The sequence below is a fragment of the Misgurnus anguillicaudatus genome, chromosome 25 (genome assembly GCF_027580225.2).
Source record: "Misgurnus anguillicaudatus chromosome 25, ASM2758022v2, whole genome shotgun sequence".
NCBI classification, from domain to species: Eukaryota; Metazoa; Chordata; class Actinopteri; order Cypriniformes; family Cobitidae; genus Misgurnus; species Misgurnus anguillicaudatus.
In genome coordinates this window covers 21,601,482-21,622,516 of record NC_073361.2, presented here as the reverse complement: position 1 = coordinate 21,622,516, position 21,035 = coordinate 21,601,482, and positions in this window count along the sequence as shown.

Here is a 21,035-nt window from a genome sequence, read left to right as displayed (position 1 = left end):
GCTGATGACTGTTTTATATCACAAATCTTCTGAGCATTACAGCCTGCTAATGCAAATTCTCTCTCTCTCTCTCGCGCACTCGCTCGCTCTCCCTCACCAGCGGTGTGTCTGAGTCGGACAGCGTCATTTTAATAACGGTCATTTGTGCGATTATTTTAAAGCATCCGCGGCGCGGAGGAAAAGGGGATTTCTCATCGCCTCCTGCCCGTGCTTTTGTGGCATTACTCAGTGTGAGCTATTGCAGGAGAGCTCATTGCTCTCAAAAATCAAAGTTAAATGGGTCATCTATCATCTGAATTTGTGTCTGGCTGACTTGTCTGAACATCACAATGATTTATGGCTCGAATTGGAGAAGTCAACCATGCATGTTTCTTAGTTTATCGTTTTATGCTGCCTTCAATTAAACCTCTATAAACAAGATGATGGCTTTACAACGTTGTCCGGCAATAAGGGCAATGAAGGTTTTGCATATAAGAAATGTGTAGCTTTCTACAGTAGTATCCCTACTGTAGACTTTTCCTGTTGATAAAATGAACAGGGACCTGCTTTTAGTCTGACCATTTTTTTCATTAACTCAATCCTGTAATTTGATCATTCTGTGATTCCTATGACACTATAATATTATCAAGACATGATTTTGATTATTCCCTGCTTGCATCAACAAGCAAATGCCACCTTAATGATGTGCAGTTTGCTTATTGTATTTCCCTTATTATTTCCAATTTCTCATTATTGCCGTCATTTTTCTAGATAAAAGTGCATAGAAAAATTCAATTTTCTAAGCATGGGATCCAGGGGGTGATAACGTGTTTGCTGATTAGAACCTGAAAATATGAAATTTAGCATGGCAGTTGAAGAGTAAGTGATGTTTGTGAGAGTGTATGTGCGTTTGGGTGTGCAGTACAAGCAAGATGTCTGTCTGCAAACACGTTGACTGCTTATGTTTCACCAGGGAATTATTTTGGTACTGTGCTGCCTATACGTATTTAGACACGACCTTGAACAAATATGGTAATATTGATACAACGGGAATCAAATACTTTCTTTGTGATTTCTGTTTATTGCAGCTGAGTTTTATTTATAGCTTTATTTGTTCGTATAGGTGTAACTGGTGTGTTTATTGACAGAGGTATACCCTGAAGATTTGGCGGGTACCAAAATGAAAGGCCCAATTATCAGTATGGGTTCAGGCGCTGAAAAAGAAATAGCAACTTTGATTCTTTGTTTAGAAGGAATATGTGTCAAGTTCAGATAGTATGAGATTTAGAAATGCTTAAATACAATTCCCCAGTATGTTGTTTAGATGTGTGCAACCTTTCCTATACACTGTCAGAAATAAATGGTAAACAGAAATGGCTGTCACTAGGGCGGTATCCTTTTACAAAGTACACCTTTGAACCTAAAGAGTTCATTTATATCACTTATATTGGTGCAAAGGAGTATAGTAATCCTGGTATCAACTGTACCTAAATGGTATATTTCGACCTTTATGAAGGGTACTGCCCCAGTGACAGCTTGTGACCATTTAAATTTTTTTTTTTGACTGTGTATGTATTTTATTATTGCATATTAATGCAATTTTAACTCTTTCCCCGCCAGTGGTTTTTAAAAAGTTGCCAGCCGGCACCAGCATTTTTCATGATTTTCCCAAAAGTTTAATGCCTTCCAGAAAATTTTCTTCCTAAAATATATAGAAATACAGGTTAGGGTTATATACCAAATGAAAGAACAGACCCTTTGCTTTCAAACAAAAAAAGGTTTCTTCCTACCTTAATAGTTCTCTTTTCATCACCTCTAAAATATGGGAAGGTTTCTTCAAAAACACCAAATTTTGAGCCAAAAGCTGAGATAGTTCCATTTATGTGAAGGACTTTTGATAGAGATCAGATTCAGAACAATCCTCAAAACTTACACGGACATACAGCTGTTTGCCCTAGGGCGATACTTCTGGGTTTTATAAGTTGCGTCACCTGGTGGATAATGACGGTGTTGCGGAAATACGAGTCATTGGCAGGGGAATGTTTTCTCTTAATTGATGAGTTAACTGATACTGGTACCAAAGAGTGCATATTAATACCTCAGTGGTACATACTGGTACCAATGAGTGCACATTAGTACCCCAGAGGTACATATTGCTACCAAAGAGTGCCTATTAGTATCCCAGAGGTACATATTGGTACCAAAGAGTGCATATTAGTACCTCAGAGGTACATATTGGTACCAAAGAGTGTATATTAATACATCTGAGGTACATACTCGTACCAAAGAGTGCACATTAGTACCCCAGACGTACATATTGGTACCAAAGAGTGCCTATTAGTACATCTGAGGTACATACTGGCACCAAAGAGTGCACATTAGTACCCCAGAGGTACATATTGGTACCAAAGAGTGCCTATTAGTACATCTGAGGTACATACTGGTACCAAAGAGTGCACATTAGTACCCCAGAGGTACATATTGGTACCAAAGAGTGCCTATTAGTACATCTAAGGTACATACTGATACCAAAGAGTGCACATTAGTACCCCAGAGGTACATATTGGTACCAAAGAGTGCATATTAATACATCTGAGTTACATACTGGTACCAAAGAGTGCACATTAGTACCCCAGAGGTAAATATTGGTACCAAAGAGCGCCTAATAGTACATCTGAGGTACATACTGGTACCAAAGAGTGCACATTAGTACCCCAGAGGTACATATTGGTACCAAAGAGTGCCTATTAGTACATCTGAGGTACATACTGATACCAAAGAGTGCACATTAGTACCCCAGAGGTACATATTGGTACCAAAGAGTGCCTATTAGTACATCTGAGGTACATACTGATACCAAAGAGTGCACATTAGTACCCCAGAGGTACATATTGGTACCAAAGAGTGCATATTAATACATCTGAGTTACATACTGGTACCAAAGAGTGCACATTAGTACCCCAGAGGTAAATATTGGTACCAAAGAGCGCCTAATAGTACATCTGAGGTACATACTGGTACCAAAGAGTGCACATTAGTACCCCAGAGGTACATATTGGTACCAAAGAGTGCCTATTAGTACATCTGAGGTACATACTGATACCAAAGAGTGCACATTAGTACCCCAGAGGTACATATTGGTACCAAAGAGTGCCTATTAGTACATCTGAGGTACATACTAATACCAAAGAGTGCACATTAGTACCCCAGAGGTACATATTGGTACCAAAGAGTGCCTATTAGTACATCTGAGGTACATATTGGTACCAAAGAGTGCATATTAATACATCTGAGGTACATACTGGTACCAAAGAGTGCACATTAGTACCCCAGAGGTACATATTGGTACCAAAGAGTGCATATTAATACATTCTGAGTTACATACTGGTACCAAAGAGTGCACATTAGTACCAGGGGTACATATTGGTACCAAAAAGTACCTATTAGTACATCTGAGGTACATACTGGTACCAAAGAGTGCACATTAGTACCCCAGAGGTACATATTGGTACCAAAGAGTGCATATTAATACATCTGAGATACATATTGGTACCAAAGAGTGCACATTAGTACCCAAGAGGTACATATTGGTACCAAAGAGTGCCTATTAGTACATCTGAGGTACATTTTGGTACCAAAGAGTGCATATTAATACATCTGAGATACATACTGGTACCAAAGAGTGCACATTAGTACCCAAGAGGTACATATTGGTACCAAAGAGTGCCTATTAGTACATCTGAGGTACATACTGGCACCAGAGAGTGCACATTAGTACCCAAGAGGTACATATTGGTACCAAAGAGTGCCTATTAGTAAATCTGAGGTACATACTGGTACCAAAGAGTGCACATTAGTACCCAAGAGGTACATATTGGTACCAAAGAGTGCCTATTAGTAAATCTGAGGTACATACTGGTACCAAAGAGTGCACATTAGTACCCCAGAGGTACATATTGGTACCAAAGAGTGCCTATTAGTACATCTGAGGTACATACTGATACCAAAGAGTGCACATTAGTACCCCAGAGGTACTTTTTGGTACCAAAGAGTGCATATTAATACATCTGAGTTACATACTGGTACCAAAGAGTGCACATTAGTACCCCAGGGGTACATATTGGTACCAAAAAGTACCTATTAGTACATCTGAGGTACATACTGGTACCAAAGAGTGCACATTAGTACCCCAGAGGTACATATTGGTACCAAAGAGTGCATATTAATACATCTGAGGTATATTTTGGTACCAAAGAGTGCATATTAATACATCTGAGATACATACTGGTACCAAAGAGTGCACATTAGTACCCAAGAGGTACATATTGGTTCCAAAGAGTGCCTATTAGTACATCTGAGGTACATATTGTTAACAAAGAGTGTATATTAATTCCCCAAAGGCACATCACATGAATACATCTGTATCTGTACCTAAATGGTACATAATAGGACCATTATAAAGGGTACTGTCCCAGTGACAGCTTAGGACCATTAAAAAATATCTTAGTGTATCTTACCTTTAAAACAAGCATGATAACTAGCATTGCATGCAAAAAATCATTTCATATGGTTTTTGTTTTCTTTATTAAGAGCTGAACAGTAATAGCTTAAGAATGCTTTCGGCTCCTTGTGAAATGAAAAAAATGGCACAAGGTTATTAAGAAATTTGAAAAGGAACCGATTTAATTTTCAGGGGAAAAGTGTAAGGACTTTGGCATTGGTTGAAGAGGGTGAAATTAATCAGCATAACATCTCTAGTGAGCGCCAGTTAATCACGGGCCGTAGCATTTTATTAACAAAATGATATATCTGCTTCAAATTACCATATCAGGAAAACTTCCTCCCCTTCCACCTCACACTTCTCACATTTGAAATGTAACCTTGATTAACAACATTTTAAGTCCACGCTGTGGGAAGAGAAACTGTGATGCTAATGGGGAAAATCATAAATATTACATTATTGTGTCAGGGCATCATCCTTTGGCTTAAAATCTGTTATATTTGCACAATGTTTTGGTTGGTTGATTAATGCATGTCTGTGAGATGCTAAGAGCGGAGATAAGTATTTATGTTGGGTTTATATTCTTATCATGAAAATGTCCTATTTAATTGTCACTCAGTTAAGAATTGTGATCTTTCGCTCATTCGGACGGTTTGAAAAGCATTTCGTTCACATATACGACCACGTGAAAGATGAGATCAGTCTCCATCGGTGAATCTGATGAAAAATACTGCTTCTTTTTAACTTTGATTTACTAGCTGTATCACTGCCAAGTGACAGACCCCCACCTTCTGCCCCATTGCACTCTTTCTCCTCATTTTCAACACATTTGGCCCAATTGTTCCTGCACTCAGAACCCTGCCGAGCCCCGGTGCATGCTGGGATGAAGGTGATGGGGAAGAGAGAATGGTGGGGGGCACCTTGAAAATGAAAGAGTGCTCAGACCCCTCTCTTTATTAATGTATGTTTGAACGGCAGATTTCTGTACGCACAGACCGGAAAAGTCAGATTCCACCGTGTGTGTGTAGTTGGAAACCTTGAGCTATGGCCATATGTCCAGATGTGCATTCATTCTCAAGGGGACGCAACAGGAAAGAGAATCCGAAGAATCATCGGCCTTAAATTTCATGCATCACCATTCATATGTCTGTGAACATTGTATGGGATACCGAGTCGCCCCTTCTTGGATAAATAAATAGCAGATGGCGTTCAGATCACAGTGAATGGTTATTGCATGGTTAATATGCTTTATTTTCCCATCCTGCTCATATAATCTTTCAATAATACTTTTCTCTCTCATCCTGTTTAGATAAGGCGTATATTCGCTATTGACATTTTGCCCACAGCTTAATGAGAGCACTTAACTTTATATTGTTTTGGCCAGTATATACACTTGTAAAACACATTTACATTTATGCATTTGGCAAGCTCTTACAGTGCATTCATTTTATACATTGTATTTCCTGGGAATTTAACCCACAACATTAATGCTACGAGCACCAAGCTTTCCCAACTGGGTGATTCTCGCGAAATTAGACTTATAAGGTGTCATGAAATATTTTGATAAAAAAGTAAATACAAAGTAAGAGTATCAAAATAAGATGTGTACAGTTACAAACATCTCTTCATGTACTATTTTGCACATGATTTCAAATGACATCATACAAACCAATTTCTTTCCATATTTAAGGGGAATATTTTCATTACCGCAACGTGTCCATGACTGGATTTGGGTTCTTTGGCATGGAAAATTTATAATTAAAAAATCTAAAAAATAAAAAGCTTCAGTTCATGTTATACTATAACATTTACACACTGAAAAAAATGATTCATGGAATTTAATCAATTTTTTTAAGGTAAGTGGTTGCAATCAATTTATTTAAGCTACATTTAAACAAAAAAAGATTAGTAAAGTAAAATTAAATATAAAACTTTTGTTTAAATGTAGCTTAAATACATTGATTGCAACCACTTACCTTAAAAAAATTGATTAAATTCAATTAATCATTTTTTTTTCAGTGCAGGAAAGAAACATGTGGTATTTGGTGATCATTGGTAAATGAAGAGACAATAATAAGGAATATAAATGTGTCCAAGAAAAATTTTCTCATCCTCCGCAACAATTTTCAATCATTGGTTAAGCCCTCAAGAAACTAACATTTTCAAAAAAAAAAAAATTGTTGGAAGGGACATAATAAACTGACACACAAGATGGCTACCAGGTAAGCAGGTTTCTTATTTTTTCTCTCCAGATAAAAGTTGAATTTTTTTTTGTCATAATACCTAGACAACTTTTTAGTTCTCATTACCGAAACATGAGTTTGTAAATGCATATATTTAATGAAATATCATGTTGCGGTAATGATCATTTTATAATGATAATCTAAAAAATTTGAATAATGCTATAGGAAATATTTTTAAATCCTCTAAAAATAATGGTTGTAGTAAGTTCAGATCTTAATCTTATGTGTGCAAAAAAACTGCCTTCAAGGGCTTTTTAAAAAATCTGATGGTGAACACCCAAGTCTGGATTTCGTGAGAATCACCCAACTGAGTTGTAGGAAAAATAGGAGCCGGTGGTATTTTAAGTTTACATTGCTTACAATTGAAACAAATACCACTCATCACAAGAGTTTCGTTGCAAAACGAGATAACTCAGTTTTTTCAAATTTTCAGAAATCTCGTTTTTTGGTTGTGCATTCCAATTAATATCAATTCAACTGCAGTTGGTTTGTTTTGATTTAAACATTCATAACTTAAAAATACAGCTACGTAGCACCATAAAACAAAATAATAACACGATAACATCATAATAAACATGTTTTGACAAAAATTTTAAAAATGTATTTATCTCGTTTTGCAACGAAAATGCACTTGTAAATTGCCTTTTAATTATTAATACACAACATATATTCATTTCAGATCCACATTTAGACAACCAAAAAAAAAAACAGAGCACATGCATGAGAATCAGAGCGAAGAAGGCCGAGACAGATGAATGAGGGTCTGGCTGTTTTAATGGAGCGTCTCACAGCAGACACACATGCGGTAGAGTCATCCTGCAGCCTCTCTAAAGGAGGCAAATGCCTCTCCTCCCCGCACACAGGGCCTTTGATCATTGCCTGTTGTTATACATAATGATTTTGCCAGCGTCAGAGCAAAATCAAGAACACAGGCCGGGTACGAGTGTAGCTGTAGTTCATTATAATAGGCTCATCGATGCTGCGCTTGTATCAAGCCCCTTATTGGCATCATTCTGTAATGTGTGATTTATTTTATTTGCTCATTTTCCGCAGTCGCTTGTGATGGTTGTGCTTTCAAGGCTAAAGCCGCCTTTGAGGAAACCTCTCATCTTCAAATGTCAGAGCGCAGAAAAAAAAACGCACACATGCGTGCACTTGATCTGCATATGAGTGGGTTTTTTGGGGGCTTGCCAGGGTTTCGCTGAAGAAGACATCAGAGATGGTTTTTCCCACCTGGAGCCAATGCTTATTAGCCCCAGAGCAGCGAGGGGAGGAGGTCTACACCAACAGCTGTGAAATTACAACCTGCTTAATTCAATTACCCGTGCTAATTAATTCATATCTACAGCCAAAGGAAAAGGACTTGAGTAAAGAAGTCATTAGCCTAATTACTTAATGAATTGTCTGTGGCGCCCGTTCGCGCTGCGTCTTCATTATCCGATGTTTGGCCTTGGCACCAGTTTAGCATGTTTGATGAAATCCCGTCCCGGCGATAATTTCTCCCCGTCACGCTCTCGTAATGAGAGGTGTAGACGCTCCATATGGCAGCGTTTGCGCTCGAGTACCCGTTGAGAATGTCGCTTCCTCGTACTAAATCACACTGCTTTCCGAGTGCGTTTGTGTGAGGGTTCCTGAGGTAGCTGTATAATTTGCGTATGCATATATATATATTTTCCCTAGATGTGCTTCAAAGATATGAGATGTTTATTTTCAGCGTGACGTGATCCGGAGAGGGTGTGTGTCACCATCCATCAACAAACTACGACTGCTGCCAGCCTTTTGAGCTCCTCTATCTTTTCGCTCTCTTTTTAAATGTCTGTATGTCTCTCCCTACTCGAAATCTATCACTTTTCCTCAGTCGTACAGTCAGATCTGTTTTGCCCTTTGCTTTTGCACCCCGTGCTCACGTTGGCAAATCTCTGTCATCTTTACATTGGCAGGCAGGTTGGCAATCTGTCAATTCGATTTGACTTGCTGTGTTGGCATGTTGTATTCCTGTTCCTGGTATTACTGAAAATTCGTATGGCTTTATTAAGTGCAAAAATTATACGGAGACCGTTTTACAGTTCATTTACTACCCTAGGATTTGCCTTTAGTATGAAATAGTCTATTATTACCTTATTTGAAAGAGGTCTGCTTTGATTGACGGTTATGTTAGAGCCTGTATCAGATGAAGATACGTAATTTGAGGAATATCAATTGTTTGGAGATTGTTAATGGACGTTTCTGAGTAATAATTGTATGTTTTTTCAGTATAGACCCGCAAATATAACGTAAATAGAACTTCAGCTTAAATGTTAGCATATAGCGCTAACTTTGTTTTTAGCATTGTAACAACATTGTAATAATTTAATGTTGGGGACATATCTGCAGTGGCAGATTGGACGATTGCTAGTGATGGACTTTGTACTTGTATTTGTTCTTTTGGTGCCTTCCAAACATCTGCCATTGAGATGAATGGGAATGCAAATCGAGATTTTATAGTCAGGACATTGTTTTGATCACATAGTGTTTATGCTCATTGAGGAAATTTGCCTACAAATGGCTTGCTTATACTTGCCTTTACACATTAGGCTGAAATAGGAGAATGTATTTTAACACTGAAAAGATTTCAAACATCATTTGTATGCTCTCACTGTTTGTCTAAACACTAAAACTGACAACGGTACTATACATCTCCATCTAGCTTTTTCCAACATACCCTAATGTTACGCATTTTGCATGCGTTTAATCTCTTCGCATTGTTCCCTCGCATCCAGATCTAATTTTTACCCTTCTTCTGCGAAGAACAGCCCCGTCGCATCGCCATTTAGGACGTTAGCATACATTATCGAATTCTGTGTATTATTATCCCGAGAACATTTGGCTAACTGCACTTTTACGACCTCTGTGTTGGGTTTTCGGGCAAACAGGAGTGGCGAGGGATGTTTTACGCTGCTGCGGTGACTTAAGCAATTGGATAGAAATTGATTGAGAGCGTTTGTCCACAGAAGGCCTGGTTCGGGAAAAGCTAGATATAGGGCTTAATAACCAAGTCTCTGGTTCCAGTGTCAGTTCAGATTATATTAAATATTCAAGTGATACCTAGTGTTTGTGCTGAAAGCTAAGAAGCTTTTTTTCAATTTTAACACCATTGGCTGTGGTTTCTGGGAAAGCATAACCTGCGTCATTTATAGACTCTATAGATAGGCCCTAAATAATCCAAGTTTTATGGTCCTCTGCACGTTGAGGTAATGGACCGTCAATGTGATCAGCTGTTCTTGTGGAAACTGAACTTGTTATATTGATGAATCCATATATATAGGTAGCTGCATGCATATACATTTTTCCCTAGATGTGCTTCAAAGATATGGGATGTTTATTTTCAGTGCAGACGTGATCCAGGAAGGGTGTGGGATAAAAAACAAAGTCTTATATATATACGGGTTCCCACGGGTCCTTGAAATCCTTGAAAGTTTGTGAATCTGGGGGAAAAATTCAAGACCCTGGGAAGTTTTGGAAAATATACATACATAGATACAGGTCATTGAAGGTGCTTGGATCTATTTTAAGTTTTCTGGAAAAAAATCCATATTATTCCCTGTGTAGTGTAAGATAATATCATAAAAATTCTAGACTTTTTAAGCACACGTGCTAAACTGTTCACTTTAAATGCTTATATCTTCTGTATGCGAATGTTGATTCATACCAAAATGCTTTTTGCATAGTTCTGTTTGACAAATGAAAACGTCTCAGGTATGTAACTGTTGTTCCCTAAGAAGAGAACGAAACGCTGCGTCTCTCTTGCCATACTTCCTGCGTCCCTGTAACACCGTCTTTGACAATATTTCAGATAGCGATATACTTCCTGGCTCCCGCGTCAGCCTGTCTGTCTTAAGCCTCATCATTGGTTGAATTTGATATACACATTCAGACACACTTACTCCTGGAGGCATCCACAAAGTGTCTCCGCAGTGACGCAGCGTCAGTTCCCTCGAAAGGGAACTGTAACAATGTATCTTAAAAGGTAACAAGATGTAACCTTGCTCTTACTTGAAATGTCTCCCCACATTTAGCCTTGAATTTGAGGGTATTGGACCTGGAAAGTCCTTGAAATGTCCTTGAATTTGAAGTTAACTAAGGTGTGGGAACCCTGTATATACCAGCCCAGTGACATGAAATTACGTACCTATAGTCACATAATTTTTTTTATTATTTTTCGTGATATTGTCATGAATTTCTGCGTTTTTTCGTGATCGTATCACGAATTTCTGTTTATGTGTCATTGTCACGTATTGGTTACTCAACTGTTTTGTCCTATTACCTTTGTCGCTTCGGTTTAGGCTTAGATTTACATAAAATGACGTCCTTACCCAAACCCAACTATAACCCTAACGCCAGGGGACAATTTTTTTAAATGTAGAAAATATAAAAATAATAAATCAGAAAAATGAAAATGGTTTAAAAATAGGAAAAAGCAGTTGAGTAACCAATATGTTACAATGACACAAACAGAAATTCGTGATATGATCACGAAAAAAATGCAGAAATTCGTTACAGTATCACGAAAAAGAATAAAAAAATTATGTGACTATAGGTAAATAATTTTGTAAGTATTTATATATAGACTTTTTGTTTTAGAAGTTTTAATGTCCATCCATATTTATTTTTCAATCTATTTTATTAAGATACCAACAGAAAATACAGGAAATATGTACAAAAAAGAAAAATATAAATTTTCAGGACTAAATGTCTTCTTTGGGCATCATCGGTGTTTAATGTGACCTCTCTTGGCACTAAACACATTTTGAGCAGAATAAAGTAAAACATGTATTTAAAATTTGAAATTAGGATTTAATTTTATTTAGGTTTAAGAGACCTTGCAGTTTCCTTCTCAAGTGAAAGGGGAGTTTACCCTAAAAACTTGACACATCAGTGTACATTTATATATATATATATATATATATATATATATATATATATATATATATATATATATATATATATATATATATATATATATACAAACACACGTAAAAGTGAATGCCTGTTGTAAATGAAACCTCTATTTTTCCTTCTTTTCTGCATCATGCACAATAAATTATCAGTTTGTATCCATGGAGTACACTTCATAATGCCTGAAAAATCACGCTCTCTCTCATGTGTACATGACTCACCTGAGCTGGCTTGTGAATGGGAGATTGATTACTCTCCCTTGACGCAATCATAATAAATACACTCCATTTACCACAATGAAACTTTTCTAGGAATGCGCAAGTAAGGCTTTATCTCCGCCATAATGGGGTTGCGAGTTGATCATCTTGCGGCTCTATGCATCATCAGGCCACGAAGCATGTGAATGTGAAATAAGATTTTGACCTTGATGACCTCTTGGCCCATTTAAGCCCAGGCGCATGATGGGTTACAGTGAAGCTGCCATTGTGGCCTCGGCATTTACTCAAAAGGCTGTTAAGTGGAAAAACATGGGACATTTCAATGGTTTAATTATTTCGAAGGATAAAGCTCTATGCTGTTGCAGGGAAGGAGGGTTATTAATATATGTCAAAGATGTATTGTATTTACCTCTAGTCTCAATCTGTGCTTTGTGTCCGGATGCAGTACAATGATGATGGATTCTGCAGACAGTATAGTCGTCTTTAAGTTTATCTGTAACAGAGATTTAAAATCACCCACCTTCCTCTGTCACTTTAAACTTTCGCTGTCTTTGAGGTACGTCCTTGATAAATCACTTTATTTCATAACACCCGGACGGCTCTTAAAGCCAGTCTAACTAGCACATTGTCCTGGTTTCGATTTCATTAATATCTGGAGTGTTGGAAGAGCTTTGGCCAATCAGGGATTAAAGCAGGCGGGTCTCTCAGCCACAGGATTCGGTATTGGACTGAATGGGACACACAGACCCAGTTGAAATCTCCAGGGGGACTTTGATTGGCAAAATAATTAGCTTATTATGTCCTTTCCAGATAGGTCCCTTTCTCTCGCCAAAGCCCTGTGAAATAATATTTAGGTTTAAGCCCTCATTTCACATTTAGCAATTTGATATTCTATTTGGAGCTCTTCCGTTCAGCAGGGGTCAATTGAGACGTCAGAAATTATAAAATGAAGTTTTCATCATCTGATTTGCCGGTTTGAACACTATGGCCTTACGCAGCCGTGCCTTACGCAGAAGTAAGATCCTAAACGGTTATCAATTTTCTCCATTGAGTCGGAAAAGGCGTGAAATTTACTGTTCTTTTCACGAGACTAATTTCCACACAGTTTTGCTCTGTCCTGGAGATCTTTTGGAAATTGAGAATGAATGGAACAATCAAAACGGTTTTGAACAAATGATCGTGCCGCGCTGTTAGAAATGTTATGTCAGTCAACCTAAAATATACTTTGTATAATGACATATAAATTAACAGTTTTTAGAGAAATTTGACTACACTGTCTGAAAAGTACTCTTTTAAAATGTCCTATTATATACCATATTGGTGCTTTTCCATTGCATAGTACCCCACGGTTTAGTTTGGGGTGGGTTAGCTTACTTTAGGGGGCTTCCAAGCGACCCGAGCTGGTGCCAAAACGTGACGCGAAAACACTGTAGATCACTGATTGGTCTGAGAGAATCGTCACTACCAGCGTCATCGCTAAAATGTAAAAAATTAGCTTTACCTTCATGCTAGCCTGCGCTGTGCCGAGTAAACATGTTGTCATCTGTGCTTTGCTGTAAGTTCCCAAACTCCCTTTTAGCGATGAAAAACATCCACAGGTTGAGAATCAGGAACAGTTTTTTTCCAGACTTGCAGTTTGTGGCGGCACATTCCCGAAAAGCACGTCCGCATATATTCTTAAATGCAACTTAAATGAGGCTAAGCGGAGTGCGTCGACTGACACCACCGGTGTTTGTACAGAAACTTTCATGTGAGACAGAGGTAGTGATAAACACGATGTGCAAACATCTATTTGTGGTGGTCAATTTTAATTTTGTGGCGGACTGAGAAATAATTGAATGTATGGGAATGTACAACGAAGCAGGCAGCGCAAATATAACGACACGGCTATAATCCCTCCTACTCCGAAGTGTTACTAAACTCGATGGAAAAGCTAACAAAGGAAAGTGAGGTGAGCTGACCCGACCTGACCCAAACTACCCAGTCTCATGTAGATGCGTATAAATAGCACAAAGTGTGAAAATCGTGCAATACATACGCCAAATTCCAATTTGGCGTGCATATGATACGCCCTACCCATTCTCACCAAGATGCGTACATATGACACACAGTGTGATTATCGTGCAATAGATGCGCCAAAATCCGCTTTTGTGTTCATATGATACGCCAGTCCTTCCCATTCACTTATATGGTGAATCGCTTCGTGTCATTTTATTTATTGTTTTCTCATTTGTTTTCTGTTTTTTAAACCATTTTCGCTTGGGTTTAGGGTTAGATTTCAGATTTGTTTAAGCAGGTTTTTTAATATACAGGTTTATTTTCTATATTTAAGCCATGGTCGCTTGGAGTTGGGGTTAGAGATGGGGTTTGGGTTAGGATGTCATTTTTACATAACATAAAAGTTGTTCTAACCCTAAACCCAAGCGACAATGGTAAAAAAAAACAGAAAACAAATGAGAAACTAATAAATAAAACGACGCGAAAACGATTCGCCATATAAGTGAATGGAAAGGACTGGCGTATCATATGCACCCAAAAGCGGAATTTGGCGTATCTATTGCACGATAATCACACTGCGTGTCATTTGTACGCTTTTTGGTGAGAATGGGTTCGATACGCCAGTCCTTCCCATTCACTTAAACAGCGCATCTTTTTTTTGTCATTTTATTTATTGGTTTCTTAATTTTTTTTCGTTTTTGAAACCATTTTCGCTTGGGTTTAGGGTTACATTTGAGATTTGCTTAAGGAGGTTATTTAATATACAGGTTTCTCCATGTTTTTTGTGTAGGCCATGGTCGCTTGGAGTTGGGGTTAGAATTGGGGTTTGGGTTAGGAGGTTTTTATGTAACAAAAAGTTGTTCTAACCCTAAACCCAAGTGACAATGGTAAAAAATAGCAAAAAATTGAAAACCCATAAATAAAACGACAAAAAGATGCTCCGTTTAAGTGAATGGGAAGGACTGGCATATCATATCCACCCAAATTGGAATTTGGCATATGTATTGCACAATTTTCACACTTTGTGCTATTTATTTGCAACCCTGTGAGACTGGGTTGGACTCAAACCAAACCATGGGGTACTATGCAATGGAAAAGTGCCAAATATGTATCTTTGAAGTACTAATATGCACTCTTTGGGTACAAGGGTGTACCTTTTTGAAAAGGGACTGTCCCAGTGACAGCTTTTGTACCTTTATTTCTGAGAGTGTACCTTTGGGGTACTAATATATAAAGGTGCAAAGGGGTATTTTTTGACAGTGTATATTAATTTAACTGTACTGTGTTTTGGCAATTAAAAGCATACAATTGTTCAGGTTTGGAAACGACAGCTTTGGAAAATCATAAATGTTATCAACGTTTTCCTGTTTTCAACTTTATTTACTTGTTTTCATCTCTTTTACAATTTGGCTTAAGACATCACTGGAAGGCAGACTGCTGGAGCAGATGGGTCAAATATGAGATTCAGTAACTTTCGCTGCAACTCACCACAGAGCTGAACAGCCCATGACTACAGGCGCGCCTCGAAGACTAAACAACACCTTACAAAGCGAACAAAACGTTTTAACCACTGAGGTTTGTTTCTCTACACCTTTTCCACTTTCTCCTCTCCGGCAACACTCCCACACTCTTTACATTGCAACTATTTCTTACCCCATTCACCTGCGCTTTCAACTTTGCACAATGCACTGTGACCTTCCTATCCACAGATAAGAAACACAGAGAACAAACTCCACAGCCGCAGAGCTCAACTGCTAGACAATGAACTCGAGGGCAGAGCAGGACTTGGAAATGGTAGGGTTGAGATCTTTATTCCTGTCATAAACACATACTCTTCATTTTCTCGGAGACTCCAAATACTCCTAACGAAACTCGGAAAGATTCTGATAAAAACAGAGCTTCCACTGAAAATTATTTGAATTAGTCATTACCACCTTATATCCTTCCTGTCACCAGACATGTTGATGAAACCTATGGTAAAAAATTACAAGGTTTAGGTTTTTTATCTTAAGATCCTTCACGGATCTCACTAATTGGCTCGTGGTATATTGAGAGGTTTAATTGGCCTGTAGCAATGTTTTACCCGAAGGAATTTTGTGTGGCTAGCTGGTGAGATCAGAATTTCCCCTGGAGTTGGTTGTGTGTGCTGTTCATGTGTATATCTGTAAATGTGTATAAATGTATATAATATATATATATGTGTTCATATAATATGATTGTTGTTTGGTCTGCTGCTATCATGTATTTTTATATGACTGGGGGTTTCCTTCCCTACCAAGTCTATTCTCAGATCGCTAGTGAATCCCCAGATATACTGTGGTCTGCCTAGAGATATTCAGCTTATGTGTCTGTCTGTGTGTTAGTAGGGAACATTAAAAGTCCCTCACACATCCCAGCGTTGCCTCAGATAAATGTGAACCTCTAGAGTCCTTGCAGTCGCTGAGCGTCTGCTGTGGAACCTCCTGAGGCCACAGACGCTCCAGTCACTGCGCAGATCTGCTTTGTCTGCTAGAACGTTCCCTCTCGCTGCAATATGACAGGGCATAATGACACGCTTTCAACACACTTTATGCTGAAACACAAAGATGTTAAAAAGATGTGTTAGCTGACAAAGCTTTTACTGTGTGAATTCTCCTGTGCTATATACACATATGGGTGTACACAGTATGTGCAGCTATACATTACTGTTTACAGCTATACACTACTGTTACACTACTTAATCATTCTTAATTTTTTCTACATTTTAGAGTAATTGGAAACTCATGCAACTATGGAATAAAACATGTAACTTTGTGAATAATGTTCAAATTTAAAATGAATCGATACTATGTTATATTTTATATTTTTACATCACCCTTTGTCTAGAATTTGTAAAAAATGTTTTCTTGGCATTTTATCAAGCAGCTTCTTTTGAGGTCTTACTTTGAAATGCTTTATTAAATAGTATTGAAGGATTCTATTCTGTATTAGTTGGCTTTTGTTTATATTCAATAAAATCAATAAAATTGTAAACTTAAATATAAAAATAAAATTAACTCAGAAAATTTTTATATTTGACCCAACAATAGGTTGAAACAACCCAGCATAGGTTGAATTTGAGGGGCAACCTTCTGATATCTCTGATTAAGCCAATACGAAAGTGATTTAAACTGCAATTCACAGACTGACTGGTAGAGGCTGGCTCCAAAAGGGAGTCAATTCGACCTCCATGTTAAAATTCCCAACTTTACAGTAGAAAATAATGTTTACAGCCTGGTACAAAAATTGTTTTGGTCTATATAGCTAATTTTTTCCCTTTATGACAACTGTGAGGGGGTGAATTTCTCATCCGTTTAAATTATATTAAGCATTACTGTGGGTTCACACCAGCCGTGTTTAAGGCGTCAAAATCGCGCCTACCGTGTCTAGTTTGCCGCTTGAACATTTTGAGTTTACTCGCTTCATTCGCGCGTGAAATTCTAGTCATCGAGACATTCACTCGGAAATTCGCGTCATGGGAGGGGCTTCTGCTACTCCGCTTGCTTTCTGTAATCATGTCACTACTAGGACAAGCTCCTGATTAGTTAACGCGGCGCGTTTTTCTGCCAAAGTTCAAAATTTTCAACTCGCACATTTGCTGTGGCAACGCTCAATTCGCGCCATTTGCACAAACTAGACGCGAGAATGAGGTTGAACCGCGTCTACTGCTCCGCACTAAATGCCTCATTCGCGCCACGAGACCTCCAGACCCGCATCAACACGTCTTCACATTGACTTAATATTGAAATCACTCGCGCTTGACGCCTCTACCGCGGCTGGTCTGAACCCAGCATTAAAGTTTTGCATAATTAAGGGCATGGTCACTTGATTGAGGGGTAAACTGTCACTGCTATCACTAGAATCAAGCTAGGCGGGCATGTTTTATGCTGCGTTTACACCAGCCGCGGTAGAGGCGTGAAGCGCGAGTGATTTCAATGTTAAGTCATTGTGAAGACACGTTGACGCGCGTCTTGAGGTCCCGCGGCTGCGAATGAGGCGTTTGGCGCGGAAGACGCGTTTCCACCTCATTCGCGCATCTAGCTCGCGCGAAAGGCGCGAATTGAGCATTGTGCTCAACGCTTATGGTGGTTTTTGTGCATTTTGTGTTTGACGCGAATTGCCGGCTGACGCCCGGGTTAAACATTTTTAACTTTGGCGGAATACATAAGTGATTTAAACCGCAGTTCATCGACTGGCTGGTAGAGGCTGGCTCCAAAAAAGGAGTCAATTCGACCTCCATGTTTAAATGCCCAATTTTACAGTAGAAAATAATGTTTACAGCCTGGTACAAAAATTTTTTGGTCTATATAGCTAATTTTTTCTCTTTATGACAACTGTGAGAGGTGAATTTTTTCGTCCGTTTAAATTATATTAAGCCTTACCGTGGGTTCACACCAGACGCGTTTGAGGCGTCAAAATTGCGTCTACCGCGTCTAGTTTGCCGCTTGAACGTTTTGAGTTTACTCGCTTCATTCGCTCGTGAAATTCTAGTCATCGAGACATTCATAATTAGGGCGTGGTCACTTGATTGAGGGGTAAACTGTCACTGCTGTTTTCGGGTATCCGCGAATGATGCACGGTGACGCGCGGCCAAGATGGTGATGGCAGGCATCGCCTACTTTAATTTTCAAAAACGCTTTTCACAAACCTATGGGTGACGTCACGGCCACTACGTCCATATTTTTTAAAGTCAATGGTTGAATTACAAACCAATTGGGCTGGGTTTGACCCATTTTGACCCAAAGCTAGTTTGAAAATAACCCAACATACAAATATTTAAGCATACACTTTCAGATGAAATATGTTATGATCCTAAGAAAAAATGTAATGAAGTGTCCATAAACTTTTAAATGGCAGTGTGTGTGTACATTAAAAAAGTCACTATCATATTGACGTCATGTGGTAATGGAACACAACATTTTTCAGTGAGATCCTGAGCTTGACTAATACATATATCCAACACTGTGTCCTAAACATACGCGATATGATTCCAGCGACAGTCAAATTTTCTGTCCATACTGAATGCAAAAAAGGGGCGTGGCATGACACAATCACAATACAGATCCATTCAGAACAGGTTTTCTCTGTTTGTGCGCCCTTTCACTCTGCAGCTGAAGAGCGGCCACACATACAGAGATGCATAACTGTGCTTTTTATGGCTTCCCTTGTGCAATTTAAGGGATTTGGTATATATTTCTGCTTCAGTATTTCCTCGTTCATGTTTGATTAATAATATTTATAATGCGCAGAACTTTCATTAAATGAGATCTTTGTGTAGGCGGAGGCGGAGCTGTTAGTCGGGACATTGCATAAATAGAAGCGGTTTCTAAAATAAAATTCACAGCATCACACCGTGACTGGTTAGGACAAAAACTCCGATTAACATGGAAGGACACATTGCATTGCTGTAAAATTATGACATGCTGTTAAAGTCTGGATATATCCTATATCCCAATTTACTTGTTATTCAAAAGTGTACTATTAGTATATATTAGTATGTAGTTGAATTCATTCATGTCTCTCATTCAGTTTTGTTTTTTCTTTAATAATGCACAGGCAGAAACACAATCCGAAATGTGTGGGCATGATTTGGTTTCTCTCTGATAACTCACTGTCACATACAATCATAGCAGTTTATTGTAATGAAACAGCGGCCATTTTGTCCTCTCTCAGTTGTGACAGAGCGATGGCTGTATGTTTTGTGACAGTGTTTAAAGACAGCTTTTGTTGCAAATACAAATCCTGAAGTGAAAGTGAATGTATTAGTAATAGACTTTTCTAGCACGTTCCCGTAAGTGTTGTTTCTAATGGACAGAGTGATCCACAGAGCTTTAATCTTTCATTCAACATAGATGCGCTTGTCATTGGAGAAGACTCTCAAGGCAATGAAAGGAGCTCTCACCAACTTAAAAGAGCCAGGTGTTCAAAATCGTTCATTGTTGTCAGAGACGGTTTGGGGCTTTAGCTATCGGAAGAAGCCTTTCTCCAAGTTGAAGGCATTTGAAAGCCGAAATTTCCCTGTAAACTCGTTTCCCTAGAATTCCCAGTCTACATGCTATCTTTAAAAAACATTCAGTCTTTGTGTTTTCTCGTTGCGTGCTACAGACCTGACAGTGATGTGGAATTTACTTGTGGGTTATTTGTCAACACGCTTGGCATGTGTAAACTGGAGTAAGATTTTTTTAATCTGAATTTTACCAAAGTTTCTCAGTCTGTTCAGAAGAGTGTTTACTTTTTGCCTTGCTAGATTTTCACAGTTATCATATTGCATGAGACAATCTCTATGAAAATTTAAAAGGTAAAGTTACTAAGAATTTACTCCGCTTTTGCATGTTGAATTTTAGGACGAAAAATTTAGTATTCACTGTAGACAGTGCAATGTAGACAATTGTGTATTTTTTAGGCTTCAAAATTCATGCCAGTGGTTAAGACACCATTGTTATTTCTTATGCGGATAAAATATAATGCATCAAACATAATTCAATTCAGTTTGAAGCTAAAAGTTGCACAAAAATAACACACTTAACCTTTAACATAAAAATATAATGTAAAACAAGTTTAACTCATTCCCCGCCAGCCATTTTTTGTAAAGTGGCCCACCAGCATTTTTTTGTGATTTTCACAATATGCCTTCCAGGAAAATTTTCTTCTAAAAATATGTAAACATACAAATATATCAAATGAAAGAACAGACCATCTGCTTTCAAACAAACAATACAAATAAAAAAGGTGAAAAAAACCTCATCCTATCTATATTTTTTTCTCTGCTTATATACTCTTAAATATGTGTATTTTCTTTTAAAATACACATTTTTAAGCAAAAAGCTGAAATAATTGCATTTTTGTAAATTAATTTTGTTAGAGAACGAGATTCAGAACGATTATCAAAACATGCACAGGGTTTAAAATTAGTAAATAACGTTTTGACTGTATCATCAGGATTTTTTTAATGGAAATGTTTTTTCTTAATTGACGAGATGGGGGGGAAGGGGTTAAATACACTACTTACCTATTTATCCAAATCTGTTTTTCATCACCTGTGATTAGGGGTGCACCGAAATTTCGGTCGCCAAAAATTTCGGCCGAAAATGGCATTATCGGTTTCGGACCGAAATAAAAAATCCAGCCGAAAATGTCAACCGC